The 23,347-nt window shown below is 36.8% G+C and overlaps 1 protein-coding gene across 4 annotated transcripts in view; it reads left to right on the top strand.

Moving 5' to 3' along the window:
• The window catches only part of ZNF385B (zinc finger protein 385B), a 312,776-nt gene that overhangs the window by 109,785 nt on the left and 179,644 nt on the right, over positions 1-23,347 (top strand). The gene's annotated exons all lie outside the window — the stretch shown is intronic.

Below are 23,347 nucleotides of genomic sequence, written 5' to 3'. Positions count from 1 at the left end.
AGGAGAAGGGGAGGTGATGGAGGTGTCTGAGTTTGGTGGGCTAAATCGGAGACTGCTCAGTGAGAGTGGTTAGCATAGAAAGATGCCACTGCCGGAAAGAAGGCAAGGAAGGAGACTGAAAGAAATACTCAGATGTCTCTCATTTTCCCACACAGAATGGGCAACAAGTAGAGAAAGAGTCTGGGAGCACCGAAGAACCGGCACACATGGTCTCCTGAACTCATTTCAAAACATATTCCCCATCTAGTATTTAATTTGAACAATAATTGATGTGAATGTTCCTTTGGTGCATCACATTCCTCTGTGCTTTCTTGAATGTTCTGGACATTGATTGGTTTTTAAATTTTTATTTTAACTTGGGATCCTTAATGCAAATGTTAATTGTTGTGCTGTGCACAGGGTCTAGTGAAGGACTGAGATCTGTTTGCCCCTAAAAGAAATGTTCCCAACTTGTCATGCTTTTGCATTTCTGATCATTCTGTTTTATGGCCTACCAGTATTCGATAGTGTCAGGTGGCATGTACCACAGCAGTCCATGTTCGTAGCAGCTGTAGCTACTGTTTCTGAGTTCAATTAGTTTCATTCTTCTGTGCATTTAGAAAAGAGATAACCATTACTGTAATCATTCACCCAATACATTTTTATTGAGCATCTATTATGCTCAGTAAAGGCCCTGAGGATATTGAGATAAGCAAAGCAGAAAAGATTCCTGCCCTTAAGGAGTTTATGCCTCAATTATTTTTCTAAACTAACTCTTGAGACCGTAGGGACTCTCTTAAGAATCTTTAATCTTCTGATGTTTTTGGGGGTGGGGGGTTGGAGACACACTTTCTGGTGCTTTGCTGAATTCTGAATTGTTAAGTTTACCAAATAAGTGAGGTATTTATGGTACCCTATTTAGTGGCGTTATTATTCATTCAAAAAATAGTTTCTGAGCATCTACTATATGCTAGCATATTATGTAGCGATTGAGAAATTAAGAAAATATCTTAGTGTTCAGAGTACTGCTCATCTAGTTGGGAAGCAAATATGCAAATAACTACAAATGGAAGGGTGTCAAGGGCTATGGGACTAGCAAATGATTCCACTGTTTTGGATGAGGGTGTCTATGAGAGGTGCCTTAATAACCGTAATGCCCAGTTTCCTGGCTGCTCAGGCGAGCCATTTAAAGCCTCACTGTTAGTAACGTGTGCTTTTAATAGGAGTCCCTTAGGCACTCACTTGTAAAAGCAGCATTTCTCAGAATCCATGGGCACAAACTGTTCAACTCTGAAACACACATGAAACAGCTCCAAGCACAGTGTTAACATTGTTTTGGGATAAACCACATTAAACTCTGAATTAGGAGGCTCAGTAGAAAGTATGGCTTTAGAGACCATTGAACATATATTTATATGAATAGCTATACCTGTACTCTGGAAAAATACTCATTGAAATAAAATGAAACCTCATAATTGTAAAAAGGTTGTCCTAATAATGGTTGGCTTTATTTTTATATTTTACCAGTTCTAAATATGGACTCTCCAGCTATATAGGTCACAACCCTTGTCATGTTTCCAAATCTACACCTTAAAATGCTTGGTCACGGCCAAGGTTAGCTGATCCTCTAGCATGTTGAAAAGGAATCTCAGAATCCTATTTTTAATCTAACTGAGACTAAAACTTTTTTCTGGCAGTACAGTTTTGGCATGCCCAATGAGGCTCTTCTATGTTTCTAAACGATTGAAAGAAGCACTCCTATGAAATGTATTTTTCATTGTTTCCTGACTCTCTTTTCCCTGATTTTTTTAGAAGCATCCCTGATAAAGTGAAGGGAAACTAATATTAACCACTTTCCATGAGGAGGACAATCTTCTTTAGGTTCCCCACAATATTCACAGGTGTGGGTCACACCTCATCTCCTACTCTAACACCAGCCCATCCATGTGGTACCCTGCTGATGCTTTAGCACGTAGAGACCTTGGATGCCTCTACAGAGCACCATTCACATCCTCCTCTATCAACTTGTAGATTTAGAGATCTTATTTGGAGTTCTCATAAAAAATAGTCTCAGGGACTGTCTTACTGAAATTTTAGTTTTGTTTTTGTATTTATTTATTTGTGATGAAAGAGGTTGAGTGGTTTATGTGCTGTATGATGTAGTGTGTCCATGAGTTTGGGAAGGAGTATAAACTTATTTTTGTACTATATGTTAGCTTCATTTTAAAATATTACACTCGGTGTGCTTTTGTTTAGCCTCTGGACACATTTTTAGGCAAAATATCTATAAAAGGAAAGCAATATGTCCAATTATTAATCTAAAAAAGTACAACAAATAGCTTATTTTCCCTGTGTTTCTAGGCTTTTCGGACTTTTGCTAGTGTATTTGTTGAGTAGCTTTTTTTTTAAGATTAACCATTGCATTGCCTTACATTTAGTTAGAAGCCCTTCACCTAAAAACACATTATTGAACATATTGTTTCAAAATATAACTTACATAGTATTTAAAAATAAGTTTATCCCCACAAATGTTGAATCATTATGTTGTACACCTGAAACTAATATAATGTTGTATGTCAATTATATCTCAATAAAATAATACTAATAAATAACTTTATCCCATGTTAGTTACCTAACTTTGCAGACAACCTGTATAATTTGACCCTTTTGCCAAATTTTCCTCACACGGTAAAAAAAAATCTTGGGATAAAAATGTGTATTCTGAAGATATTAAAGTCAGAATTATTTAAACAAGTCTGTGTCTTTCTCCTATATTATGCAGCTAAATCACCATGTGTACTTGTATTTTCATCCTTGAGTAATGTCAGTGGCAAAGGGGACTCAATAGGCATTGTTTCCAAATGTTGGCCATTTTGATGCTGAAGATAACTATTATGCTGCTCTTTTGCCTTAATCAGTTCTTACTTGTATCAGGGTATGATTGTATCAATTGTCTAGTGGATTTAATGCCTCTTAACTCTCTAGTAAGACAGGGAAAGGTTTAGCTATCAGTCAGCCAAGTCTTGTGCTGTGACACATCAACTCAAAGAAAATTCATAATGTTATAGAGATAACCATAAAAGACTTTTGTGTCTTGGTTTCTCACCTCCCTACCTTATTGATTTATTTTTCTTCTACTTCTGATAAAGGCAATGAAATACCCACCATATGTGGAATAAATGTGAGTTACTGATAGAACCAAAAGACTGAAAAAGGCACAACGTCACTCTCAAAATGGCAGCTTGTTACAGGATTCCTCTTGCAACAATAAAATCCCATAGCCTGTGCACCAAGCTCAAGCATGAAGGATATCATATTATCCTTTAATATCTATTACTTGGGCTTTCATTTGTTGTCAAGCATCCCTTATCTTGAATAACGTATGTCACCTTCTCTCATATATGCCTATTCTTCGTGAGTGCCCCTGAATATGCAGACCCAAGCAGTGATTCTCTGTAGACCAGTGTCCTAAACATGGGGTTTTGGATTAATGAAGTGAAATGTGAATCAGAACTTATCTCCTTTTCTAATACTTCAAACACACTTCTTTCTTCCAAAACATATTATATACACATAATCTTTACAAGTAAGATCTCTCACTCTACTTCTTTAGTCTAGAATCTTCATAGAGAGGAACTATAACAGTAAACACAGGTCTCCTATACCTCAAAAAATGATGAAATCGTATGTTAGTGAAATGGCTATGTATATGAGTTACTGCCTCATGCATTTGTTCAACAATATGCTAATTATTGTCTACTGTGTACCAGGCTCTGTGCTATGCACTCAGTCTCCAGTGGTGATATTTCTTTTCTCTTAGCCTGGCAAAGTGGAAAGAAAGGATACTGGTATTTGGAAATGCAAACAGATATTATGATTTGAATTATGTTTTAAAATTTATTTTGTACGGATTTTATTTTATTAAGCTAAACATTAAAGTTTTAAAAAATCAAAGTAAAACAAAACATGGCAAAACTTAAGAATATGGAAAAGTATGTAATAAAAGGTAAAACTTTTCTCTCCTCTCCCCCAAACCCCTAATCCTCATTCCTCCAAACAAACTCTGCTAATGGATTTTGTGCTTTGTTTCAGAGTAAAACAAAGCAAAAAACTAAAAACACACAAACATTTATACATTTGTATATGCATATATGTTTGCATGCACACAAATAGTAACATCTGATATATTCTGTACCTTAATATTTTTTGCTTAGTACTATATCTAGAAAGTCTTGTGGTTTTTCCATAGAAGAACTTACATATTTACCTTTATCTTTTTAAGGACATTTAAACATTTTTTAAACAAAATCAAATTTACAGAAAATTTGCAATGTCGTACCAAGAACATTTTTTTTTCTGAGTTACCCTATTGCCCTGGAGTATCTTATGATTTATTTTCTATAAACCAGTCAACCTTCTACACTACTAGAATATAGTCATCAGAACTGGGAAACTAAAATACATACATTCCTATATCTCCTCCTCAGATACCATTCAGATTTTGGCAGCTGTCCTAATGATGTGCTTTATAGTTAAGGAATTCATTTCAACATCACTCACTTTATTTAGTTGCCATGTCTATTTAGTCTCCTGTAGTCTGGAATAGTTGCTCATCATTTTTTTGTTCTTTTAATTTTCATGATCTTGACTCTCTTGAAGATTACAGGCCAGTTTGGATTTTCTAATGTTTCTTTTTGATAAACTTCAGGTTATAGATCTTGCACAGGAGTATCATGAAATCAGTGCTATTTTCCTCTCATTGTGTCCTATCAGGTCTCAGATAATTTTAATTTCTCCCATTAGTGATGGTGTTCTTGATAAAGTTGGGGTTTGCCAGGCTTTCCTACCATAGGGTGCTTTTACCCTTTCCAACTAATAAGCCTTTTGTGAGGAGGTGCTTTGAAACCATAAAAAGTCCATTTCTCATCAGATTCTCCATGTATTTTTAATTATCCATATGGGTCACGGTTTCCTAGTTTATCCAGTGAGTTACAACCCCTTACAATCATTTATTTTGATGTACAAATTATCCCAGATCAGGCAAGAGGTGCTCTTTCAAGCTGGCTCCTGTGTCCTTTTGACTCAGAGGACTTGTCATTTCTTTTAACACCTCCTTGCTCTCTGGCACAGTAGGACATTTTGGGCTTATCTTGTATTTTTCTTACTCTATCCCTGATTTTAGTCTTTTCTCAAGGAGTTCTGGTCCTTTTTAGTGGAGAATGGTATTTAGAAAGCAAGATCTGGGTGTGAGATGTGCTCATTGCCTTTGGGGATGTTGCTCTCCGTGGACAATGCTAAGGACCATATATATGTGTGTACATAAACACACACACACACGTACATTTACATTTATTTCCATATCTCCCTTTCCCTATTTATAACTCACTTCTCCAGTGAGAAATTGGCTCTCATTATTCTTAACATATTTACATATCTGATCAATTCCTCTGTGTGTAATCCCATTGCTGCTACCATACAGATGCCTTCCTCACCCCACCTGGGCTCTGACACACCACGAGGGGCTGCCACCCATCCCACCCCTACTCTTCCTCCCCATGTGAAAGTTTTCCTCACCCCACCTATTCCCCAAGATCCCATTGCAGGCTGGGGTTCATGCACCAGTGTAGATACCATCGTCACCCCACTCAGCGTGCAACACTTGGTTCTGGACTGCTCCCACATGGGGACACCTTCATTACCTTACTGGGGCTCTGACTCCCCATGCTGGATAATCCTCTGCCACATACCTTGCTCACCTGTTCTGTTCTGACACCCTATTCTGTGTTGCCAGAGTTCCCCCAGTCCCACCCTGATGCAGACTCCTTGCTCTGCCCCTTCTAATAACATTAGAAAAAATTATTCAAGAAATAATAAAAGGCAGAGCAAATTTTTTAAAAAATCATTATCTGCCAATATTTAAACTCGACTAACTGTAGAGGAAGAATAAAAAAACGTGATTCCCTAAATGTTTTAGTTAATATTATAGACTATCTCACCTCTCTTTTCTGAGTCTATCCTTGCCCCTCCCCACCATATCTGTGATTACTAATGCTCTTATTCCATATTTTGGCTATGTAGTGTAAGTAGTCCTCACTCAGTATACCTGAATATCCTCTTCTGGTTGCCTCCATCCCTGGATCTCCTCAGTCACATAGGTTTTTTTTTTTGTCTCTGATATAGCTGATATTGAAGGAAACCTCACTTCAGTACCACAGGCACTAAAGCAGATTATAGCCCTCTTTGATCACCTCTTGCTGATTTATTTATTTATTTAATTTTGTTGTTGTTCAGTTTTATGTGTTGTTTGTATATTTTGGAAGTTAAGCCCTTGTCAGTCGCATCATTTGCAAACATTTTCTCCTATATGTTGTCTCTTCAGATTTTGGGGGTTTTATTTTTGAATTTTATTTTATTTATTTTTTTATACAGCAGGTTATTAGTCATCCATTTTATACACATCAGTGTATACATGTCAATCCCAATTGCCCAATTCATACACCACCACCATCACCACCACCATCCCCGGCCACTTTCCCCCCTTGGTGCCCATACGTTTGTTCTCTACATCTGTGTCTCAATTTTTGCCCTGCAAACCGCTTCATCTGTACCATTTTTCTAGGTTCCACATACATGAGTTAATATATGATATTTGTTTTTCTCTGACTTACTTCACTCTGTATGACAGTCTCTAGATCCATCCACGTCTCTACAAGTGACCATATTTCGTTCATTTTATGGCTGAGTAATATTCCATTGCATATATGTACCACATCTGCTTTATCCATTCATCTGTCGATGGGCATTTAGGTTGCTTCCAAGACGTGGCTATTGTCAATAGTGCTGCAGTGAATATTGGGATGTGTGTGTCTTTTTGAATTATGGTTTTCTCTGGGTATATGCCCAGTAGTGGGATTGCTAAGTCGTATGGTAGTTCTATTTTTGGTTTTTTAAGGAACCTCCATACAGTTCTCCATAGTAGCTGTATCAATTTACATTCCCACCAACAGTGCAAGAGGGTTCCCCTTTCTCCACACCCTCTCCAGCATTTGTTGTTTGTAGATTTTCTGATGATACCCATTCTAACTGGCATGAGGTGATACCTCATTGTAGTTTTGATTTGTATTTCTCTAATAATTAGTGATGTTGAGCAGCTTTTCATGTGCTTCTTAGCCATCTGTATGTCTTCTTTGGAAATGTCTATTTAGGTCTTCTGCCCATTTTTGGATTGGGTTGTTTGTTTTTTTTAATATTGAGCTGTTTATGTATTTTGGAGATTAATCCTTTGTTCGTTGATTCATTTGCAAATATTTTCTCCCATTCTAAGGGTTGTCTTTTCGTCTTATTTATGGTTTCCTTTGCTGTGCAAAAGCCTTGCAGTTTTATTAGATCCCATTTGCTTATTTTTGTTTTTATTTCCATTATTCTAGGAGGTGGATCAAAAAAGATCTTGCTGTGATTTATGTCAAAGAGTGTTCTTCCTATGTTTTCCTCTAAGAGTTTTATAGTGTCCAGTCTTATATTTAGGTCTCTAATCCATTTGGAGTTTATTTTTGTGTATGGTGTTAAGGAGTGTTCTAATTTCATTCTTTTACGTGTAGCTGTTCAGTTTTCACAGCACTACTTATTGAAGAGACTGTCTTTTCTCCATTATATATCCTTGCCTCCTTTGTCATAGATTAGTTGACCATAGGTGCGTAGGTTTATCTCTGGGCTTTCTATCTTGTTCCATTGATCTATATTTCTGTTTTTGTGCTAGTACCATACTGTCTTGATTACTGTAGCTTTGTAGTATAGTCTGAAGTCAGGGAGTCTGTTTCCTCCAGCTCTGCTTTTTTCCCTCAAGACTGCTTTGGCTATTTGGGGACTTTTGTATCTCCATACAAATTTTAAGATTTTTTTTGTTCTAGCTCTGTAAAAAATGCCATTGGTAATTTGGTAGGGATTGCACTGAATCTGTAGATTGCTTTGGGTAATATAGGCATTTTCACAATATTGATTCTTCCAATCCAAGAACATGCTATATCTTTCTGTCTGTTGGTATCATCTTTAATTTCTTTCATCAGTGTCTTATAGTTTTCTGCATACAGGTCTTTGGTCTCCCTAGGTAGGTTTATTCCTAGGTATTTTATTCTTTTTCTTGCAATGGTAAATGGGAATGTTTCCTTAATTTCTCTTTCAGATTTTTCATCATTAGTATATAAGAATGCAAGAGATTTCTGTGCATTAATTTTGTATCCTGCAACTTTACCAGATTCATTGATTAGCTCTAGTAGTTTTCTGGTGGTATCTTTAGGATTCTCAATGTATAGTATCATGTTATCTGCAAACAGTGACAGTTTTACTTCTTCTTTTCCAATTTGTATTCCTTTTATTTCTTTTTCTTCTCTGATTGCCGTGGCTAAGACTTCCAAAACTATGTTGAATAATAGTGGTGAGGGTGGACATCCTTGTCTTATTCCTGATCTTAGAGGAAATGCTTTCAGTTATTCACCATTGGGAATGATATTTGCTGTGGGTTTGTCATATATGGGCTTATTATGTTGAGGTTGGTTCCCTCTATGCCCACTTTCTGAAGAGTTTTTACCATAAGTCGATGTTGAATTTTGTCAAAAGCTTTTTCTGTGGCTTCCCTGGTGGCACAGTGGTTGAGAGTCCTCCTGCCGATGCAGGGGACACGGGTACATGCCCCGGTCCAGGAGGATCCCGCATGCCGCAGAGCAGCTGGGCCCGTGAGACATGGCCACTGAGCCCGCGTATCTGGAGCCTCTGCTCCACAGCGGGAGAGGCCACAATGGTGAGAGGCCCGCATACTGCCAAAAACAAACAAACAAACAAACAAAGAAAAAAGCTTTTTCTGCATCTATTGAGATGATCATATGGTTTTTCTTCTTCAATTTGTTAATATGTTGTATCACATTGATTGATATGTTGAAGAATCCTTGCATACCTGGGATAAATCCCACTTGATCATGGTGTATGATCCTTTCCATGTGTTGTTGGATTATGTTTGCTAGTATTTTGTTGAGGATTTTTGCATCTTTAGTCATCAGTGATATTGGTCTGTAATCTTCTTTTTTTGTAGTATCTTTGTCTGGTTTTGGTATCAGGGTGATGGTGGCCTCATAGAATGAGTTTGGGAGTGTTCCTTCCTCTGCAATGTTTTGGAAGAGTTTGGGAAGGATGGGAGTTAGCGCTTCTCTAAATGTTAGATAGAATTCACCTGTGAAGCCATCTGGTCCTGGACTTTTGTTCGTTGGAAGATTTTTAATCACAGTTTCAATTTCATTACTTGTGCTTGGTCTGTCTGTTCATATTTTCTATTTATTCCTGGTTGAGTCTTGGAAGGTTATACCTTTCTAAGAATTTGTCCATTTCTTCCAGGTTGTCCATTTTATTGGCATAGAGTTGCTATTAGTAGTCCCTTAGGGTGCTTTGTATTTCTGCGATGTCTGTTGTAACTTCTTTTTCATTTCTAATTTTGTTGATTTGAGTCCTCTCCCTCTTTTTCTTGATGAGTCTGGCTAATGGTTTATCAATTTTGTTTATCTTCTCAAAGAACCAGCTTTTAGTTTTATTGATCTTTGCTATTGTTTTCTTTGTTTCTATTTCATTTATTTCTGCTCTGATCTTTATGATTTCTTGCCTTCTGCTAACTTTGGGTTTTGTTTGTTCTTCTTTCTCTAGCTTCTTTAGGTGTAAGGTTAGATTGTTTATTTGAGATTTTTCTTGTTTCTTGAGGTAGGCTTGTATAGTTATAAACTTCCCTCTTAGAACTGCTTTTGCTGCATCCCATAAGTTTTGGATCATCGTGTTTTCATTTTCATTTGTCTCTAGGTATTTCTTTTATTTCCTCTTTGATTTCTTCAGTGGTCTCTTGGTTATTTAGTAACGTATTGTTTAGCCTCCATGTGTCTGTGTCTTTTACATTTTTTTCCCTGTAATTGATTTCTAATCTCACAGCGTTGTGGTCAGAAAAGATGCTTGATATGATTTCAATGTTCTTAAACTTACTGAGGCTTGTTTTGTGACCCAGGATGTGATCTATCCTGGGGAATGTTCCATTCGCACTTGAGAAGAAAGTGTAATCTGTTGTTTTTGGATGGAATGTCCTATAAATATCAATTAAATCTATCTGGTCTATTGTGTCATTTAAAGGTTGTGTTTCCTCAGTAATTTTTTGTTTGGATGATTTGTCGGTTGGTGTAAGTGAGGTGTTAAAATCCCCCACTATTATTGTGTTACTGTTGATTTATAGCTGTTAGCAGTTGCCTTATTTATTTAGGTGCTCTTATGTTGGGTGCATATATATTTATAATTGTTATATCTTCTTCTTGGATTGATCCCTTGATCATTATGTAGTGCCCTTCCTTGTCTCTTGTAACATTCTTTATTTATTTCTTTTTTTTGAGGTATGCGGACCTCTCACTGTTGTGGCCTCTCCCATTGTGGAGCACAGGCTCCAGACAGGCAGGCCCAGCGGCCATGGCTCACGGGCCTAGCCACTCCATGGCATGTGGGATCTTCCCGGACCGGGGCACAAACCCGTGTCTCCTGCATCGGCAGGCGGACTCTCAACCACTGCGCCACCAGGGAAGCCCAACATTCTTTATTTTAAAGTCTATTTTATCTGATATGAGGATTGCTACTCCAGCTTTCTTTTGATTTCCATTGGCATGGAATATCTTTTTCCATCCCCACACTTTCAGTCTGTATGTGTCCCTAGGTCTGAAATGGGTCTCTTGTAGACAGCATATATATGGGTCTTGTTTTTATATCCATTCAGCAAGCCTGTGTCTTTTGGTTGGAGCATTTAATCCATTCACTTTTAAAGTAGTTATCGATATGTATGTTCCTATGACCATTTTCTTACTTGTTTTGGGTTTGTTTTTGTTGGCCTTTTTCTTCTCTCGTGTCTCCCACTTAGAGAAGTTCCATTTGTCAGCATTTGTTGTAGAGCTGGTTTGATGGTGCTGAATTCTCTTAGCTTTTGCTTGTCTGTAAAGCTTTTGATTTCTCCATCAAATCTGAATGAGATCCTTGCCACGTAGAGTGATCTTGGTTGTAGGTTCTTCCCTTTCATCACTTTAAGTATATCATGCCACTCCTTTCTGGCTTGTAGAGTTTCTGCTGAGAAATCAGCTTTTAACCTTATGGGAGTTCCCTTGTATGTTATTTGTCATTTTTCCCTTGCTGATTTCAGTAATTTTTCTTTGTCTTTAAATTTTGCCAGTTTGATTGCTATGTGTCTCAGCTTGTTTCTCCTTGGGTTTATCCTGTATGGGACTCTCTGCACTTCCTGGACTTGAGTGGCTATTTCCTTTCCATGTTAGGGAAGTTTTTGGCTATAATCTCTTCAAACATTTTCTCTGGTTCTTTCTCTCTTCTCCTTCTGGGTCCTCTATAATGCAAATGTTGTTGCATTTAATGTTGTCCCAGAGGTCTCTTAGGCTGTCTTCATTTCTTTTCATTCTTCTTTATTCTGTTCTGCAGCAGTGAATTCCACCATTTTGTCTTCCAGGTCACTTATCCATTCTTTTGCATCAGTCATTCTGCTATTGATTCCTTCTAGTGTATTTTTCATTTCTGTTATTGTATTGTTCATCTCTGTTTGTTTGTTCTTTAATTCTTCTAGGTTAAACATTTATTGCATCTTCTCGATCTTTGCCTCCATTCTTTTTCCGAGGTCTATCTTCTAGGTTAAACATTTCTTGCATCTTCTCGATCTTTGCCTCCATTCTTTTTCCGAGGTCCTAGATCATCTTCACTATCATTATTCTGAATTTGTTTTCTGGAAGGTTGCCTATGTCCACTTCATTTAATTGTTTTTCTGGGTTTTTATCTTGTTCCTTCATCTGGTACATAGCCCTCTGCCTTTTTATCTTGTCTATCATTCTGTGAATGCAGTATTTGTTCCATAGGCTGCAGGATTGTAGTTCTTCTTGACCTCTTGCTGATTTAGAGCTCTATGATTTCCTGGGCCAAATTTAAGATTTAGCAACATGCTATGCAGGCCTGGGGCCAGGGGTTCCTTTATACAGCTTTCAGAACCTCCCAGCTAGGAGCTTCAGGATTAAAGGATCTTTATGGCTCAGGGAACTTGAGGGGTCTAGGCTAGTATAGGAACAGATTCAGCCACATTAGGGTTTCTTAGGCTCTTTTGTTCTAACTAGGGAACCTAGTCACTTTTCTCTGGTGAATGTTCCAGACTGTAGAAGTTGACAGCTGTTTAGTGTTCTATTTGCATATAGAAGAAAGTGTGATATAGGAAGTTAGTAATTCTGGACCCTAAGGTGAGTTTGTGTCAGCCTGACATGGAGGGCAAGTAGTCTGTTATTGTCTAAAAGTCAAAGCTGTGACATCTGACACTGAAAAACAAAAACAAAACAAAACAAAATAAAACACAAAAACAAAAAAACATCCAGCAACAGCAACAACAAAAAAACAAGAAACAAAAACAAGCTTGTGTGAAATTTTAATCCCTAAAAGTTTTCTCCTAGATTACAGCTTTGCTTGTCTCTATGATTATATGTTAAAATAATATGTTAAATATTATTTTTCTTTTTTTTGCATTACGCGGGCCTCTCACTCTTGTGGCCTCTCCCATTGCGAGCACAGGTTCCAGACACGCAGGCTCAGTGGCCATGGCTCACGGGCCCAGCTGCTTCGTGGCGTGTGGGATCTTCCCGGACCAGGGCACGAACCCATGTCCCCTGCATCGGCAGGCGGACTCTCAACAACTGCGCCACCAGGGAAGCCCTGGTGTTTAAAGCTTAAATGTCCCCTGGGCCCCTACCCAGGGTCACTCTGCCATCCGTTTTTACTGATAAGTTCCCAGCAGTGCTTGTCAATAGCTGATCTTCTGAGTGCTTGTCAACAACAGCAGACGCTAATGATGATATTCTGGCACAGCTTCCTCAAAGTAAATGACGTCACCCTTAGACCAAAACAACTTTATTCTTAGATTGAAAAAACAAGTGGATTTGAAATCACAGCAAACCAGTACACAACAGATGGTGCCTATGAAACCCTTAGCATTTTGCCTGATACATAGACCTCAGTCAATATCAGTTGTTGCTATTATTAAGTACATCAAAATACATAAAAGACAGTGAGATGTGTTAATGTTTCTGCAGGTTGTAAGAGGGTCAGTTGGTAGTGTGGCTTACTGGTATCACCAGTTCAAGAATTAGGACTAAAAACTGTTTAAGAGCCAGCCCTTAAAAGTTTAGAATTTCTCAGTTTTCCCATAGAAAGATTGGGTGTCACAATACATGTCTCCTGGAAGTAACAGAAGTTATTCCAGCTGCCATGCTGAGCCACATTAAAATTGGAGGGTTCTTCCATTTATTTTGTAGATTTAATAAAGTGGTAATCTGGAATGCAGCCATAGCGTTGTTATGTCTTTCACAAACTTCTCAACCATTAAAATTATGGCATCTCATTCTCTGACAGGAGTTATACAGAAAGATGACACTGTTTCAGATGAAACCACCCTCTTGCCAATAAGTAATGATGAAGAGTTAAAGTATATTTTTTACATTTTTAAAAGTTTATAACAAACTTTAAAAAATTCTGTGGTCTCTGTATGATGTAACAGCGTATACAAAAGTGGGACTTTAAGGCAGGAAGTTTAGATAGTGAGGTTCTAAATTACCATTTCAAACGCACTATGGTAGGAAAGATGCCAAAAGGGATGAGTTTTAGGAAAATAAGACAGGAGATGTAGATGATGATGGAGTCCATGAGTAATGAGTGGATTTGTTTGATCAGATGATGGGCTTGGACTTTCTTCATGGTTTATTTTAGTCTAATGTTCCAGTCCTATCGCCCATAATACAGGAAATGATAGGAATACGAAGTCGCCAAAATTATCTTTGGATAATTTGGCATCTTGATTTGAATTTTCATACTGAAAGTAAATCTTCCACCAGGAATTGTTTGGACTAGAAATCTCTCTTAAAATAAGTTTTAAAAGATTTGAGACTTATAGGAAATAAGATAAAAGTCAGCTTTCCTGGTAGATCCCTTTTTGGTAAATATAGGGCCTTGATAACTTAGATGCAGAGCTTCCTCCCCACAGAGGCTGCATGTATGCGTTTTGTGGTCTGACAATGAGCTATGTGATCTTGAAATGATACAACCTAACTGGTAGGATTATTCTGAGGTATAAAGGAGAGAACTGGGTATAAGTCTTGGCCCAAAGCCTGCAGATAGCAATCACTCAATAAAAGTTAACAGCTATCATTACCTTCATCAAGTGTTGGCAGCACTAACAAATAGAGCTTCACAATATCTCGGACAGTGGTGAAAGAATGGATTATATCTGCTTTCCTACACAGATGGTCCCTGACTTAAAACGCTTCAATTTATAATTTTTCAACTTTATGATGGTGCAAAAACAATAGGCGTTCAGTAGAAACTGTACACTGGATTTTGATCTTTTCCCAGGCTAGCAATATGTGGTACAATATTCTCTTGTGATGCTGGGCATCAACAAGCCCCAGCTCCCAGTCAGTCACGCAATCCCGAGGGTAAACCACCGATACACCTAAAACCATTCTGTACCCATATGACCATTCTGTTTTTCACTTTCAGTACAATATTCAACAAATTACATGAGATATTCGATTCTTTTATAATATAGGCTTTGTGTTAGATGATTTTACCCAACTGTAAGCTAATGTAAATGTTCTGACCACATTTCAGGTAGGCTAGGCCAGGCTATGATATTTGGTAGGTGAGGTGTGTTAAATGCATTTTCAGCATACGGTATTTTCAACTTAGGAAGGGTTTATTGGGACATAACCTCTTCGTAAGTCAAGGAAGATCTATAATTAGAAGGAGAACTGGAAGCAAACTCTAGGACTTTGGCTTCCATATTATTTTCACAGGACTAACATTTCCCAAATGTGACTGAGCATGAGTATCCTCAGGGGAAATATGTGGGGGTTTGTTTTATTTACAAATGTAGAATCTTTTCAAAGAATCTAATTAAGTACACAAGTCGAGAGTGGTACTAAGGATTTTGAATTTTATATATATAAAGCTAACATTTATTGAGTGTCTTCTGTGAGCTAACATTGCTTGTGCTATGAGATTTTTTTCTTTTCTTTTTCTTTTATCTCATGAGTGTTGCACTTTTTATTTTTTAATTTTTTTAAATTTTATTTACAATTTAAAAAATTTAGCTTGATTTACAATGTTGTGTTAAGTTCTGCCGTATAGCAAAGTGACTCAGTTATACATATATATTCTTTTTCATACTCTTTTCCATTATGGTTTATCACAGGATACTGAATATAGTTCCCTGTGCTATATAGTAGGACCCTGTTGTTTATGCATCCTATGTACTATACTAGTTTGCATCTGCTAATCTCAAACTCCCAATCCTTCCTTCCCCGCACCCCCCCACTCCCGGCAACCACAGGTCTGTTCTCTATGCCTGTGAGTCTGTTTCTGTTTAGTAGATAGATTCATTTGTGTCGTATTTTAGATTCTACATATCAATGATATCATATGGTATTTGTCTTTCTCTTTCTGACTTACTTCGCTTACTATGATAATCTCTAGGTCCATCCATGTTGCTACAAATGGCATTATTTCATTCTCTTTTATGGCTGAGTAATATTCCTTTGTATATATACCACTTCTTCTTTAACCATTCATCTCTCAATGGACATTTAGGTGGCTTCCATGTCTGGGCTATTGTAAATAGTACTGCTATGAACATAGGGGTGTATGTATCTTTTTGAATTATAGTTTTATCTGGGTATATTCCCAGGAGTAGGATTGCTGGATCATATGGCAACTCTATTTTTAGTTTTTTGGGGAACCTCTGTACTGTTTTCCGTAATGGTTGCATCTATTTACATTCACACCAACAGTGTAAGAGGGTTCCCTTTTCTCCACACCCTCTCTAACATTTATTATTTGTAGACTTTTTAATTATGGCATTTTGACCAGTGTGAAGTGGTATCTTGTTGTAGTTTTGATTTTCATTTCTCTAATAACTGGCAATGATGAGCATCTTTTCATGTGCCTATTGGCCATCTGTATGTCTTCTTTGGAGAGGTGTCTATTTCCGTCTTCTTCCCATTTTTCAAATGCATTGTTTGTTTTTTTGTTATTGAGTTGTATGAGCTGTTTGTGTATTTTTGAAATTAAGCCCTTGTCAATCACATCATTTGCAAGTATTTCCTCCCAGTCTATAGGTTGTCTTTTTGTTTTGTTTATGATTTCCTTTGCTGTATAGAAGCTTGTAAGTTTGATTAGGTCCCATTTATTTTTGCTTTTTTTTTTCTATTGCCTTGGGAGACTGACCTAAGAAAACATTGGTATGATTTATGTCAGAGAATGTTTTCCCTACGTTCTTTTCTAGGAGTTTTATGATGTCGTGTCTTTTATTTCTTAATTAACATACAATACAATGGACCTTTATTGTTCTAGGAGTTTTAACACATATATAGATTCATGTAACTACCACCACAATCATGATTCAAACAGTTCCATTACCCTAAAAATTTTTTTTCTACTGCACCCTTGTAGTCAAACCCTCTCTCTATCCCTAATCCCTGGCAACCAGTGAGCTGTTCTCCATCACTGTAATTTCCCCTTTTCTAGAGTGTTTTAAAGGGAATTATACAGTATCTAATCTTTTGAAACTGGCCTCTTTCACTCAGAATAAAGTCTTTGAAATTTATTCTTATAGTTGCATACATCAGTAGTTCAATCGTTCGTTCCTTTTTACTGCTGAGTAGAATTCCATTCCATTTAATACTATGCCAGAATTTGACACGCAGCCATTTTTTAAATGTTAGTAGCACCATGGTATGTGAAATCATATCAGTGAGGTTTTCATGCTATGTGATAAGAAATGTATTGATCTGTCTGTAATTTCAGTGGGTCTTTTAACTATGAATGATTCGGTAACATCCTGCATTGGTCATTTGAAGAATATTTGTTTCCTGAGATGTGTAGATCCTCCAAATGTAGATACATTTCCTGTATAATATAAAAAAATCACATTTGTTACTATCATTATCAATCTCATCCGAAAAGTCTTTAAGTATTAGAAAGCTGTCAAGGTCATGTTAGTAAGTACTAGTTTTCCAAAAATCTTAATTTTTTTACTTGAAACCTTGAATTTTATAATTGGCAAAAAAACATTCTGTCAATTTTCCTTGAAGTGATATATTCACTTCATTTGTTATTAAGAAAATGTCTGCCAGAGGGCCAAGTCTAAATAACCATAATTTGTCTGCCAGTCACTCTTTCAAATAAAAATGGTGTTCCATGAAAAAAGTGGCTAGTTCAGCTCGCAACTCAATCACCCAGGGGCTTCATTATATGCAAGCATGCTTTATGTGTACTTCCCATTTTGTCACACAGACTCTTCAAAAGGTGTTTACTGAAGGGTTGAAATTTAAAGAAATTAATCAATTTTTACTGCTTTATCAAGGATATTCTTAAGACAATTTTTTTCTTTTTCTTTCTTTTTTTTTTTTAAACTGTGAGTGTATGGTGGTGAAGATAAGAACTAGTAGTAGGGTTTGATGCCACTGCCTTTACTCATCAGCAAATTTACACACTATTCCTTTTGTACCATCAGTACAAATGTCAACAAAGTGAAAAAGGCAGGAAAAAAAGAGAAGTCTTAGTGTTATTATGAAAATAGTTCTGACCTCACAGACCTCTCAAGTGTATCCTGGGACCCATACCATCTATAGAGCACACTTGGAGAATTGCCAGTTAAATTATACTTCATATTGGTTCAAAGAAGAATAACTAAGGTCATTATGGAATACAGGTCCTATAAGGGGCAAAAAAAGAGGGATAGGGTTGTGTAGGCACAAGAAGACATGCGTGAAGGGGAAGAACCTTATTAACTTTTAGAAGGGAGGATAATGGGTCTCATACCCTAGAGATCTTCAAAAGAGAATCCTATTTACTATCCTAAAACATTTCACATATCTGAAGGTAGAAGACCAGATCAAATGACTTTTTGCCGTTCCTCCAAGTTAAATATTATGATTTTGTGGTCCCAAAGAATGTATAGCTTATAATATTGCTAAGTATACTTTGTTTTAAACAATTTTTTTCAGACTGAAGTTTTTCATACCTCTGAAAACTCAATTTCGTTCTAAATCAGTCTTCAGGTTATTATGGTTTCTTAGAGAGCCCCTTGCAAGATGCTGTTCTTAATAACTTGCAGGTTAGAATTCAATCAGATTCTTTGGGACGGTCAGTGGTGCTCAGGGAGCCAGATGTTGCTCACACACATGCCCAAGGTGAGTGGGGTCAGATAGTCATTGACAGCTCTGCCTTCTTCTCACCGACGTTAAAAGCATCTCAGGCCAGGAGGGCCTCTGAGCACTGTCCATTCTACATGTGGCTCCTGGGATGAAAGGGCTTGGCCTTCATTTGGCTCACCAACTACAAGGGTTAGGCAGGCTTTGCTCTGGTTGGCAAGATTTCTCTACAGGGACAAGCAGGCTGTAAATTGATTCTTTGACCCCTCTCCACCTTTGAATCTGGGGACTATACGATAAAGTTAAAAGTATCAAAAATAAATTCCGAATATTTAGAGACCATAGAAGTTCAATTTTGCTATGTGCATGTGTAACAGAATGCATTTAGGGGAGAACATCTAAATTATATTTTATACTTAAAAAATAGTAGTTTCCAAGAGTCCATTTCTGCTTTGAGAAAAGCCCTATGATTTGTCCCTTGATGTGATAAGCCAAGGAGCAGTTGCAAACAAAAGTTACCTTTCATTAAAAGAATAAAAACTTCTGGACATCATTAAGGCCTCAGAAATTAAACTGTAAATGTGCCTTGGTACATATAAAGTGATGTAGAGAAGTGTGTACTCTTACTGTTGTATTGTCTCTGGAAAAATATAACTAACTGCATACCGAAGATCGAGAAAAGGGCAATTAAGGTGAGTGAGGTAACATGGAAGTGGCAATAGCTAGACTGATTTAAAAGATTATTTATTATCATTTCTTCAGGCTGGAAAATCAAAGGAATATGATTAAAGACTGTAAAATTTTATAGCGTGTGGATAGGACCTAACACACTTGTTCCTCAAATTCCTGAAAATTACCACAAAGGGAAACCTTTGGAGTTCTAAAAAGGCAAATAAAATATAAATTAAAAAGAATCAATTTTTTCATGCAGTAGTCACTTTATAGAAATCATTGCTACAGTAGGTGGCACAGACCTCTAAAAAAAAAAAAAAAGATTCAAAAAGGATTTAGGAAAATGTATGTTTAATAGAGTTATAATAAAAGTTAAGGGAAAATATATCTTCTGAGGGATAAAATGCATTCATAACTTTTGAACTAGAAATTAGAGAAAGTCAAACCCATGGATCAAATAATCCGTGGGTTTGACCTAAGGGGGCGGCTATTGTACCACTGTATTCACAAAGAAAAAACTAAAAATTTAAATTCTAATCAAGCTATTATTAAAATGTTATTTAAATTTTTTCTTCATTTTATGTTTTCTCTGTTTACCAATTATAACACCAGACAGAACCTCCCGAGTTCACTTGGCCCATTCCACTGTTGACTGAAAGCTGTTTCAGAGAAACGTTGTCTACGCTTCCATCATCTCCCTAGCAATAGATTCTCACCACTTAGCAATTTGCTGGTCGTTCTTTTCAAATTGAACCTAAATCTCCCCTGTTGTAATTACCCCCAACTTTTTATTCTGATCAATTTCAAACCATATCCAACTGCAAAAATAGCACAAGGGACACCCATATACCCCATCACCTAACTTTACTAAATACTAATTTTTCCACACTTGCATTAACTTTCTTACGCTCTAAAGTATATAGAATATTGACTTATGTTTCACATATTTGTGTTCATAGATTTATACATTATTAATATGCATATAAATACATATATACTCCTGCTGAACCACTTGAGAATTATTACAGACATCAGGATACTTTACCCCTAAATGTTTCAGCATGGGTGTTCTGAGAACCAGAATATTCTCTGCAAAATTCCTGTGAGTGCTAATAGAGCAGTATTAATAGACTACCATTATGTAACACTCAGTCTATTCACATTTCCCCAGTTGTCCCACTAATATCATTTATAGTCATTTTCTTTTTTTTCAATCTAGGATCCAATCCAGGATTGTACATTGTACTAGTTGTCATATCTCCTTAGTCTCCTTTAACCTAAACAGGTCTCCAGCTTTTTTTGATGGTGTTGCTGTTCTACATATTGTCAATGTTACGGAAAAGTCCAGTCTAGTTGTTCTGCAGAATGTCCTTCATTTTGGATTTGTTTGATTTTTGCTTCATGATTAGATTCAAATTAAGAATTTTGTCAGGATATCTTCCTAGGTAATTCTGTGTCCTTCACAGTGTCCTCAGGAGAGCTAGGATCTCAGTGTGCTCTATTACTGGTCATGTTAAGGTAAAGGTAGTGGCTGCATGATTTTTCCATTGTAAAGCAACTTTTTCCCCTTTTTAATTCAAATACAGTCGGCACAGTGATACTTTGAGATTGCATGAATAGTTCATTGCCTATTTTTTAACCTAGTGGTTATAGTAACCATTGATGATTGTTACCTGAATTGTTTATTACTATGTGGTTGTAAAATTCTGCTTTTCTATTTCTATCATGACTTTTATATTTATAAGCTGATTTGCTTTGTTTTTTCTTCTCCTCCTTCTCCCCTTAAAAAAATTTTAAGATCACTATGTACTTACAGCACACTTTTTCAATTCAATATTATCATAATCTATTCTTTTTATTATTCCTTTGATACTCAAATTGTACCAAGTTTGACCAGTGGGAGCCCTTCAGAGTTGGCTTCTGTTTCTTTTTGATGTGTCCTCATCAGTTTGAATCCATTTTCCGTGGCATATCCAGACACTTCAGGCTTGTACTTTCCTGTTCCAAGAGTCTTAGCTCCTTTTAGAACTGACCTAGTTCTAAATCCTAGATCTGGACACTAGGTTTGCTCATCACTACGTGAGTGTCCTTGCTTCTGGGCCCTTTCAGTGGATGTTAGAATGTATACCCACACCCACACCCACGTGCACACACACACACACATCCTATATGTATATGGTACTGCTGTAGCTGTATAGTATAATACTGCTCTGCTGCTACCATCAATTTCATTCCAACGTCATAGGGTCCTTCCTCTCCTTCCCCCGTTGCATATTTCTATTTCTCTTCTCCCAAGTGAGAATCCTCATACCCCACAATATCAATGTATTTACTTATTTCTTCAGTTCTACAATGCACACAAAATAGTTTTAGATCTACTACATCAATACCTCTACCTACAACAAATTTACTGTGTCAGGTTCAAAATTTCCTACAACTCTTTTTGTTCTCAGAATATATGTCTCTCAATATAGTCAGAATATTTTTAAAAATATTTTATGTGGATTAGTTCTATTTTTTCTTCTCTTATCAACTTGATAAAAGTTTAGGTTTACTTTTTTTTTTTTTTTTTATCTTTTTTTTTTTTTTTTTTTTTTGCGGTACACGGGCCTCTCACTGCTGTGGCCTCTCCCACTGCGGAGCACAGGCTCCGGACGCGCAGGCCCAGCGGCCATGGCTCACGGGCCCAGCCGCTCCGCGGCATGTGGGATCCTCCCAGATCGGGGCACGAACCCGCGTCCCCCGCATCGGCAGGCGGACTCCCAACCACTGCGCCACCAGGGAAGCCCTTGTTTTTTTTTTAATACAATCGATTTAAGAATTTATTTTCCAATGTTGTTGAGTTAGTGTATTTTTGAGTATGCAAAAACTGCTGTTTTAAACACTAAACACAAATGTTACATTACTAACTATATGCAAAATCCAGTGTTGTCATCATATGTAAGAACAGTTTAGAAACTAAAAGAGGGGAGGCATTAATATTTTTCTTTCTTGTAATAATAAAGATTTAAATTTTTATTACTTCTACAAGTTTAGGATCAAGAGAAGTTTTTTTCAAGCATAGGAAACTGCAAGGTAGTATACAGCAAGAGTTAGCAAATTGTCTCCATAATTAGATTGTCTGGGTACAAATCCTGGTCCCCACCACACACATACTGGTTACAACTAGGTAGAGTTTATTATTCTTTCACTGTCTTGTCCACATCTTGTGTAAAATCGAGATACTGCAAAGTTCAATATAAGGCACTTGGCTCAGTGCCTGATGAATAGTGCAAAAATAAATATAACCTGTGATTTTGCAGGTGCTGGTGGTGATGCTGGTGTTAAATTTGAAACCGTGTATTCTGGATATCCAGAGTTCCTAATACTAAATTTAAAGGCTTATTTTCTTGGTAACTGGGTTTTTTGTGACTTTTGTTATTTTTGTTTTTTATTTTTTTCTCTCATTACTTTTGATACACAAGGAAAAGTTATGACTTAGCTAGAAGTTCTGACATAGGGAATGACCTTGTCCTTCTTTTGAAGTATCTGAAAAATAAAAATAAAAATACCTCCTGCAAAACCCCAGTTAGTTGCTGCTGCTGGTGCTGGGGCAGAATGTCAGTTGGGATGCCGAGCATTACTGCCACTATAATCATCAAGGCATCTGCCAGAGATCTCAGGGCTGAAAACTAGGTAGGAAAGTCTATTATGTCTAATAATAGCTCTGGAAATTTTTCTGAAATGCTTGCCGGCAACTCCCAGGCTTGAGAGGTGCAGCATACTGTAACTAAAGCAAGTGCATTGCTTCTACTCTTGCTAGTACATGTGCTGTAGTACTAACCAAAATAATAGCTAGAAATCATTTGCTATGACTTCTTTATGTTTTACTTGTAGTACTCTTGGGTTACTGTCAAGAGTAGCTAGATATATTTCAACAGATGTCCTGTATTTTTAATCCACATACAGCTTCTTATATACTATAGAGTCATATAAACTATTGATTCCACCAGTGAAGAGTTTGGATAAGAGAAAAATTATAAATATTCATTTTCTCATCTAATTTTGTATTTGTAATTTCATATTCATTTTCTAAAAGAGAGACCCCCCCCCCCCGCAATTGTTTAGGCTTCAGGTGTTATAAGATCTGCATCTGTCCAATCCTCTACTACTAATATATAGTGTACTCACATGTAATCTTATAATCACTCATTCATATGCTTAACTCATTAGTCAGTCAATAATGAGTTAAATTATGGTAAAAATTACATCATATACATTTAACCTAGTATTACAACTTTTGCTCTAAAAAATGAAATATTAGATTCTGGCTGCCAGTTTTTTTGTACTTCATCTGTATCCTATGAGTGTTCAGAGTATTCTGATTGAGAATCTCTCCTGAATGAGACAGAATCAGTTTATATGGTGGTCGGAACCATTTCCCACAACAAGAATCAGGCTCCTCAACA

Source organism: Phocoena phocoena, chromosome 7 (assembly GCF_963924675.1).
Source record: "Phocoena phocoena chromosome 7, mPhoPho1.1, whole genome shotgun sequence".
Lineage (NCBI taxonomy): Eukaryota > Metazoa > Chordata > Mammalia > Artiodactyla > Phocoenidae > Phocoena > Phocoena phocoena.
This window is presented reverse-complemented; position numbering and strand designations above follow the sequence as displayed.